This window comes from Cervus elaphus, chromosome 2 (assembly GCF_910594005.1).
Source record: "Cervus elaphus chromosome 2, mCerEla1.1, whole genome shotgun sequence".
Lineage (NCBI taxonomy): Eukaryota > Metazoa > Chordata > Mammalia > Artiodactyla > Cervidae > Cervus > Cervus elaphus.
The window spans coordinates 14,676,651-14,685,011 of NC_057816.1; the positions used below are offsets into that span (position 1 = coordinate 14,676,651).

At 39.7% G+C, this 8,361-nt stretch overlaps 1 non-coding gene across 1 annotated transcript; it reads right to left on the bottom strand.

Annotated features, from left to right (window-relative positions):
• Positions 1 to 7,670: 7,670 nt before the first annotated feature.
• Positions 7,671 to 7,777, bottom strand: LOC122677608. Its single transcript, XR_006335855.1, has one exon. It is a non-coding gene; the product is annotated as a U6 spliceosomal RNA (small nuclear RNA).
• Between the last annotated feature and the right edge of the window lie 584 nt (positions 7,778 to 8,361).

The following is an 8,361-nucleotide window of genomic DNA, read 5'->3' on the forward strand; positions in this document are numbered from 1 at the left end:
GATTCTGTATCACTAGAGCCAACACAACATTGTAAGTCAACTTTACTCCAATAAAAATCACATTATTTAAGAAAACAAAGAAGAAATAATCAGACCCAAAGTGTGGTGGCTAATAATCTCACATTCCACTCTAATTTATGATCAGGAAGCAGGACTACCCCTAACACTCCAACTACCGTAGTACCCACACAAGGTCATAAAGTAATGCCTTGTGCTATTTCCTAAACAAAAACCTTAAAACTATTGTTCACGGGCACTTCATATAGAGCCCAGGAATAGCTGGGCTCTAAAAGATACCTGCTCTTAAAACCTTTTCATGGGAAACAAATTAAAAATAGTAAAAAAACAGGACAGACTATCAAGAAGGAAATTTCTTCAGCAAATTATACTCACAGTATTTAATAAGGATCCTAGGTAAACCTGCTGAATTATGACAGACATAAAATCAAAACAACAACAGGAGGTCACTCTGGACCTGTGTGAATAGGCATCAGAAAAATTCAAAAAGGGTAATGGTAGAAAAGACATGGAGAAAAGGGAACCCTGTTATGGCCTAGTGGCATGCAAATGGTAAGAATCACTATGGGGAGGGGTATGGGACTGCTTTATGAGAAGAAAATAGATCCTGCAGAACCAGGTCATACGTATTTAAGGAAAATCAAGATTTTGAAAAGGCTCATGCAGCCAGTGTGCCCTGGCCTACAACTTGCAGTATGTAACAAATGGAAGCATTCAAAACATTTATGGAGAGATGAATGTGTAAAGAAGAAATGACACATGGACACAAAGTGATTCAGCCAGGAAAAAAAAGTCAAATAAAGCAATTTTCAGGGACATATACAACTTGGGATAATCAAACTATGTAAAGATCAGAAGGAGAAAAATATAATTATCATAGGATATATGCTATCACTTATAGGTAGAAAGTAAAATGATACACCAATGAATTAACTGAGTAAAACATAAAAAGACTCAGATTTAAAAGACAAACTAGGCTTATTGAAGGAAAATGAAGGGGCAAGAGATATATATTCAAAAGGTTAGACATAACTAATATAACCATTCCATATGAAATAGATAATCCACAAGGACCTAGGTATGCCAAGCGAGTTTTATCAGCATTGCGTCATAAATTAGATAGGAAAGAAATTCAATGTGAATATATATATATACTTAAAATTAAAAAGCAGATTTTGTACACCTGCAACCTACATCAACACACACACACACACACACACACACACACACATATATATATATATATATAGTGGTGGCTCAGATGGTGAAACCCAGGTTTGATCCCTGAGTTGGGAAGATACCTGGAGAAAGAAATGGCAACCCAGTCCAGTATTCTTGCCTGGAAAATTCCATGGGCAGAGGAGCCTGGCAGGCTACACAGTCCATGGGGTCACAAAGGGCCTAACATGACTGAACAGCTAACACTTACTTACTTACAATGAGAAATAAAATTGTATTTAATGAAAAAAATTGGGAAGGAGACACAAGCCTTTGGGTGTCTGTTCTGGTACACTCCATTCGAATTTACAATCCCAAAGCAGAAATTTCACTTAGGTTCTCATATCATGAGTAACATCAGCTGGACACGAGGGAATCTTGCCCCCACAGAGCAACCTATAAATAATTGCTTTGCTGTTCAGTTGCTAAACTGGCTTGTTTTGTGATCCTATGCATTGCAGTATGCCAGGCTTCCCTGTCCTTTAGGGAACTTAAATTCTACCTACACTCAAAAAAAAAAAAAATGCAACAGGGAAAATTATCACAAGAAAATATAAGAAGGTAAATAAATGTTTAAAATATAGCACATAAAAAGTTACACAATAAGGCAAATCATGAGACACTGAAAATCTAAATGACAATGATGTACTACCGTATTGAAGGTAAAAGGCCACTATCAGAAAGTCTACATTCAAGAATGCTGCAGTGGGGTTAGGAAAAGAGGGCCCCTTTTTCATGCTGGTGGGATGTCATTTGAACAGCCTTATAAAAACCAACATGGAAGGGCATTTTTAAGGTAAAAATGAAAGTGCATTAAGACGCCATAGTCCCACTCCTATGAATATACACCGAGAAAACCTGAATTTGAAACACTCATGCACCAAGGAGTGCATTGCAATAGGGTACACAATCATAAAGACCTGAAATGAAAGAAATTGCATGGGCACAGATGAATGGGTGAAGGAAAAATCATACATCTACACAATGGAATATGATTCAAGCATGAAAAAATTGAAATAATGTCATTTGCAGACATACGTCATTTGCAGAGAGAGAATCTTAGTAAGAGAAGTCATTCACTAGGAAAATAGAAATTATGATATCACTTGCAGGGAGGATTGGGAAATTGTTCCCAATAAACTCATTTAGATTCCAAATAACCACACATCTTAGGAAATCTTAATTATCCACCAGAAAAAAAAAAAATTGGAGGTGGAAGGGTTAAATTGGTGGTGGAAGGGTTAATTAGGCGGAGGTTGGGATCAACTTACACCAAAGAAGCATGTAAAATATATAACCTACATGGAACTACATTACCAAGAGAAGTGTATTAAATACTTTAAAATAACCTATAAGTGGGGAAAAAAAGAAAACAAACATGAATAGATACATGCACCGGTATAAAAGAACAAAGTTTCGAAACTCTAGAGGAAAAACAACAATGTAAGTCGAATTTACTCTAATAAAAATACACATTACCTCTACTAAAAAAAAAAAGGAAAAAAAGATGAAGTAATGACACACAAGTTCTCACATTCCAAACTGATTTTCAACAAGGAACCAGGACTAAAGGCTAAGTCTCCGGTTACCATAGTAACAAGTGTAGGGCAAGAAGAAATTCGGCCACCAGTGGTCCTTTCCGAAAAATCAACATTCTAACTATTGTTCATGGTTACTTCATATTCACAAGGACTACTGGGCATTAACTGATAGTCGCACTTGAAACATTTTTGAAGGAAACCAATTGAAAATAATAAAAACTGGGCAAGCAATCAAGAAGAAAATTTCTAAAGTAACTTCATATGCTGTTTAAAAAAATAGTCCATGAAAAGCTGCTGAACCTGGTGACTTATGACAGACACGCAAATCATAACTACAAGGAGGGATCACTCTCCGTCAACCTGAAAGGCCGTCATGAGAAACCTACAAAGAATCAATGGTGGAAAAGGCATGGAGAAAATGGTATCCTGTAAAGCAATTCAGGAGACCAGGGGCTCTATCCCTTGATCGGTAACAGCTCCCCACTCCAGTGTTCTTGCCTGGAGGGTCCCATGGACAGAGGAGCCTGGCGGGCTACCGCCCATGGGGTTGCAAAGAGTCAGACAGAACAGAGCAGCTAACACAAAGGTCCTAGTCACATGTAAATGATAAAGGTCACTATAGAGAGAAGTATAGAACTGCCTTCAAGAGATAAAAATAGGTCTACCATAAAATTCTGCAGAACCACAACAAAGAGTGCTTGAGGAGAAAGCAAAATTTTGAAAAAATTCATGCAGCCAAGTTGCACTGGACTAGATTTATAATATCCAACAAATGGAGGCAAACACAGTATTTTGGGAGAAGTGAATATGTGACACAGGTACACAATGCAATATGACTCAGCCAAGAAAGAATGAAATAATTAAATTTGAAGAACATAGACAAAACTAGGGGTAATCTAACTAAGTGAAGAAGTCAGTCACAGAAAAGTCTCATATCACTTACAGTTAGAATCTAAATATACACACCAACAAACTAACAGAATGGGTTCAGAGACTTAAAAACCAAAGTTACGCATAGTAAAGGAGATAGAGTGATGCAAGAATAAATCCAAAGTCTTAGATGAAACAAATATAGTCATTCCATATAAAGAGGAAAATCAATAAGGACCTACTGCTGCTAAGTCACTTCAGTCGTGTCCGACTCTGTGTGACCCCATAGACGTCAGCCCACCAGGCTCTGCCATCCCTGGGATTCTCCAGGCAAGAGTACTGGAGTGGGGTGCCATTGCCTTCTCTAATGAGTGAAAGTGAAAAGTGAAAGTGAAGTCGCTCAGTCGTGTCCGACTCTTAGCGACCCCATGGACTGCAGCCTTCCAGGCTCCTCCATCCACGGGATTTTCCAGGCAAGAGAACTGGAGTGGGGTGCCATTGCCTTCTCCCAATAAGGACCTAGGTATACCAAAAGATTTCTACTGACAATATCTCATAAACAGTATGGGGAAAGTCCAAATGTGAACAGATATGTGTCTTTAAAACCTAAAAGCACATTTTGGACACTTAGAACTACACAGTCTTTGACTGTGTGGATCACAACAAACTGTGGAAAATTCTTCAAGAGATGGGAATACCAGACCACCTCACCTGCCTCCTGAGAAACCTGTATGCAGGTCAAGAAGCAACAGTTAGAACCAGACATGGAACAACAGACTGGTTCCAAATTTGGGAAAACAATATGTCAAGGCTGTATATTGTCACCCTGCTTATTTAACTTACATGCAGAGTACATCATGCGAAATGCCAGGCTGGATGAAGCACAAGCTGGAATCAAGATTGCTGGGGGAAATATCAATAACCTCAGATATGCAGATGACACCACCCTTATGGCAGAAAGTGAAGAGGAACTGAAGAGCCTCTTGATGAAAGTGAAAGAGGAGAGTGAAAAATTTGGCTTTAAACTCAACATTCAGAAAACTAAGATCATGGCATCTGGTCCTATCACTTCATGGCAAATAGATGGGGAAACAATGGAAACTGTCATAGTTTATATTTTTGGGCTCCAAAACCACTGCAGGTGGTGACTGCAACCATGAAATTAAAAGATGTTTGCTCCTTGGAAGAAAAGTTATGACCAACCTAGACAGCATATTAAAAAGCAGAGACATTACTTGGCCAACAAAAGTCCGTCTAGTCAGGGCTATGGTTTTTCAGTGGTCATGTATGGATGTGAGAGTTGGACTATAAAGAAAATTGAGCGCCAAAGAATTGATGCCTTTGAACTGTGGTGTTGGAGAAGACTCTTGAGAGTCCCTTGGACTGCAAGGAGATCCAACCAGTCCATCCTAAAGGAAATCAGTCCTGGATGTTCATTGGAAGGTCTGATGTTGAAGCTGAAACTTCAATACTTTGGCCACCTGATGCAAAGAGCTGACTCATTTGAAATGACTCTCATGCTGGGTAAGATTGAGGGCAGGAGGAGAAGGGGACAACAGAGGATGAGATGGCTGGATGGCATCACCGACTCAATGGACATGAGTTTGGGTGGGCTCTGGGAGTTGGTGTTGGACAGGGAGGCCTGGCGTGCTGCAGTTCATGGGGTCGCAAAGAGTCGGACATGACTGAGCAACTGAACTGAACCGATAGCGCTTCTTCATCTTTGGCTGCAAAGAATATAATCAATCTGATTTCGGTATTGACCATCTGGTGATGTCTATGTGTAGAATCTTCTCTTGTGTTGTTGGAAGAGGGTGTTTGCTATGACCAGTGCATTCTCTTGCAAAACTCTTTTAGCCTTTGCCCTGCCTCATTTTGTACTCCAATGCCAATTTTGCCTGTTACTCCAGGTATCTCTTGATTTCCTACTTTTGCATCCCAGTGCCCTACGATGAAAAGGACATTTTTTTTGGGTGTTAGTTCTAGAAGGTCTTGTATGTCTTCATAGAATCATTCAACTGCAGCTTCTTCAGTATTACTGGTCGGGGCATAGACTTGGATTACTGTGATATTGAGTGGCTTGCCTTGGAAATGAACAGAGATCATTCTGTTGTTTTTGGGACTGCACCCAAGTATTCCATTTCGGACTCCTTTGTTGACTGTGAGGGCTACTCCATTTCTTCTAAGGAATTCTTGCCCATAATAGTAGATAAAATGGTCATCTGAATTAAATTTCCCCATTCCAGTCCATTTTAGTTCACTGATTCCTAAAATGTCAATGTTCACTCTTGCTATCTCCTGTTTGACCACTAATTTACCTTGTTTCATGGACCTAACATTCCAGGTTACTATGCAATATTGTTCTTTATAGCATGGACTTTACTTTCTTTTTTTTTCCTTTGGCGCTCAGCTTTTTTTTTTTTTTCCATTTATTTTTATTAGTTGGAGGCTAATTACTTTAAAATATTGTAGTGGTTTTTGCCATACATTGACATGAATCAGCCATAGATTTACATGTGTTCCCCATCCCTATCCCCCCTCCTGCCTCCCTCCCCACCCCATCCCTCTGGGTCTTCCCAGTGCACCAGCCCTGAGCACTTGTCTCACGCATCCAACCTGGGCTGGTGATCTGTTTCACCCTTGATAGTATACTTGTTTCAATGCTATTCTCTCAGAACATCCCACCCTTGCCTTCTCCCACAGAGTCTAAAAGTCTGTTCTGTAGATCTGTGTCTCTTTTTCTGTTTTGCCTATAGGATTGTTACCATCTTTCTAAATTCCATATATATGTGTTAGTATACTGTATTGGTCTTTATATTTCTGGCTTACTTCACTCTGTATAATGGGCTCCAGTTTCATCCATCTCATTAGAACTGATTCAAATGAATTCTTTTTAACGGCTGAGTAATATTCCATGGTGTATATGTACCACAGCTTCCTTATCCATTCATCTGCTGATGGGCATCTAGGTTGCTTCCATGTCCTGGCTATTATAAACAGTGCTGTGATGAACATTGGGGTGCATGTGTCTCTTTCAGATCTGGTTTCCTCAGTGTGTATGCCCAGAAGTGGGATTGCTGGGTCATATGGCAGTTCTATTTCCAGTTTTTTAAGAAATCTCCACACTGTTTTCCATAGTGGCTGTACTAGTTTGCATTCCCACCAACAGTGTAAGAGGGTTCCCTTTTCTCCACACCCTCTCCAGCATTTATTGCTTGTAGACTTTTGGATAGCAGCCATCCTGACTGGCGTGTAATGGTACCTCATTGTGATTTTGATTTGCATTTCTCTGATAATGAGTGATGTTGAGCATCTTTTCATGTGTTTGTTAACCATCTGTATGTCTTCTTTGGAGAAATGTCTGTTTAGTTCTTTGGCCCATTTTTTGATTGGGTCATTTATTTTTCTGGAATTGAGCTGCAGGAGTTGCTTGTATATTTTTGAGATTTATTCTTTGTCAGTTGCTTCATTTGCTATTATTTTCTCCCATTCTGAAGGCTGTCTTTTCACCTTGCTTATAGTTTCCTTTGTTGTGCAAAAGCTTTTAAGTTTAATTAGGTCCTGTTTGTTTATTTTTGCTTTTATTTCCAATATTCTGGGAGGTGGGTCATAGAGGATCTTGCTGTGATTTATGTCGGAGAGTGTTTTGCCTATGTTCTCCTCTAGGAGTTTTATAGTTTCTGGTCTTACATTTAGATCTCTAATCCATTTTGAGTTTATTTTTGTGTATGGTGTTAGAAAGTGTTCTAGTTTCATTCTTTTACAAGTGGTTGACCAGTTTTCCCAGCACCACTTCTTAAAGAGGTTGTTTTTTTTCCATTGTATATTCTTGCCTCCTTTGTTGAAGATAAGGTGTCCGTAGGTACGTGGATTTATCTCTGGGCTTTCTATTCTGTTCCATTGATCTATATTTCTGTCTTTGTGCCAGTACCATACTGTCTTGATGACTGTGGCTTTGTAGTAGAGCCTGAAGTCAGGCAGGTTGATTCCTCCAGTTCCATTCTTCTTTCTCAAGATTGCTTTAAAAATATGGAACGCTTCACGAATTTGCATGTCATCCTTGCGCAGGGGCCATGCTAATCTTCTCTGTGTCATTCCACTTTTAGTAAGTGTGCTGCCAAAGCGAGCACAGACTTTACTTTCATCATGAGTCACATTCACAGCTGGGCATCATTTCACTTTGGGTCCTGTCTCTTCATTCTTTCTGGAGTTATTTCTCCACTCTTCTCCAGTAGAATATTGGGCACCTACCAACCTGGGGAGTTCATCTTTCAGTGTCATATCTTTTTGCCTTTTCATACTACTCACTGAGTTCTCAAGACACGAAGACTGAAGTGGTTTCCCATTCCCTTCTCCAGTGGATCATTTTTTTGTCAGACCTCTCCACCATGACCCATCTGTCTTGGGTGGCCCTACATGGCATGGCTCATAGTTTCATTGAGTTAGACAAGGCTGTGGTCCCTGTGATCAGTTTGATTAGTTTTCTTTGATTGTGGTTTTCATTCTGCTTTTTCATTTTCTGTGTTTTCATTCACTCTGCTCTCTGATGGATAAGGATAAGAGACTTAGGGAAGCTTCCTGATGGGAGAGACTGACTTGGAGGGGAAACTGGGTCTTATTCTGATGGGTGGGGCCATGCTCAGCAAATCTTTAATCCAATTTTCTGTTGATGGGCGGGGCTGTATTCTCCCCCTGTTGTTTGACCTGAGACAAA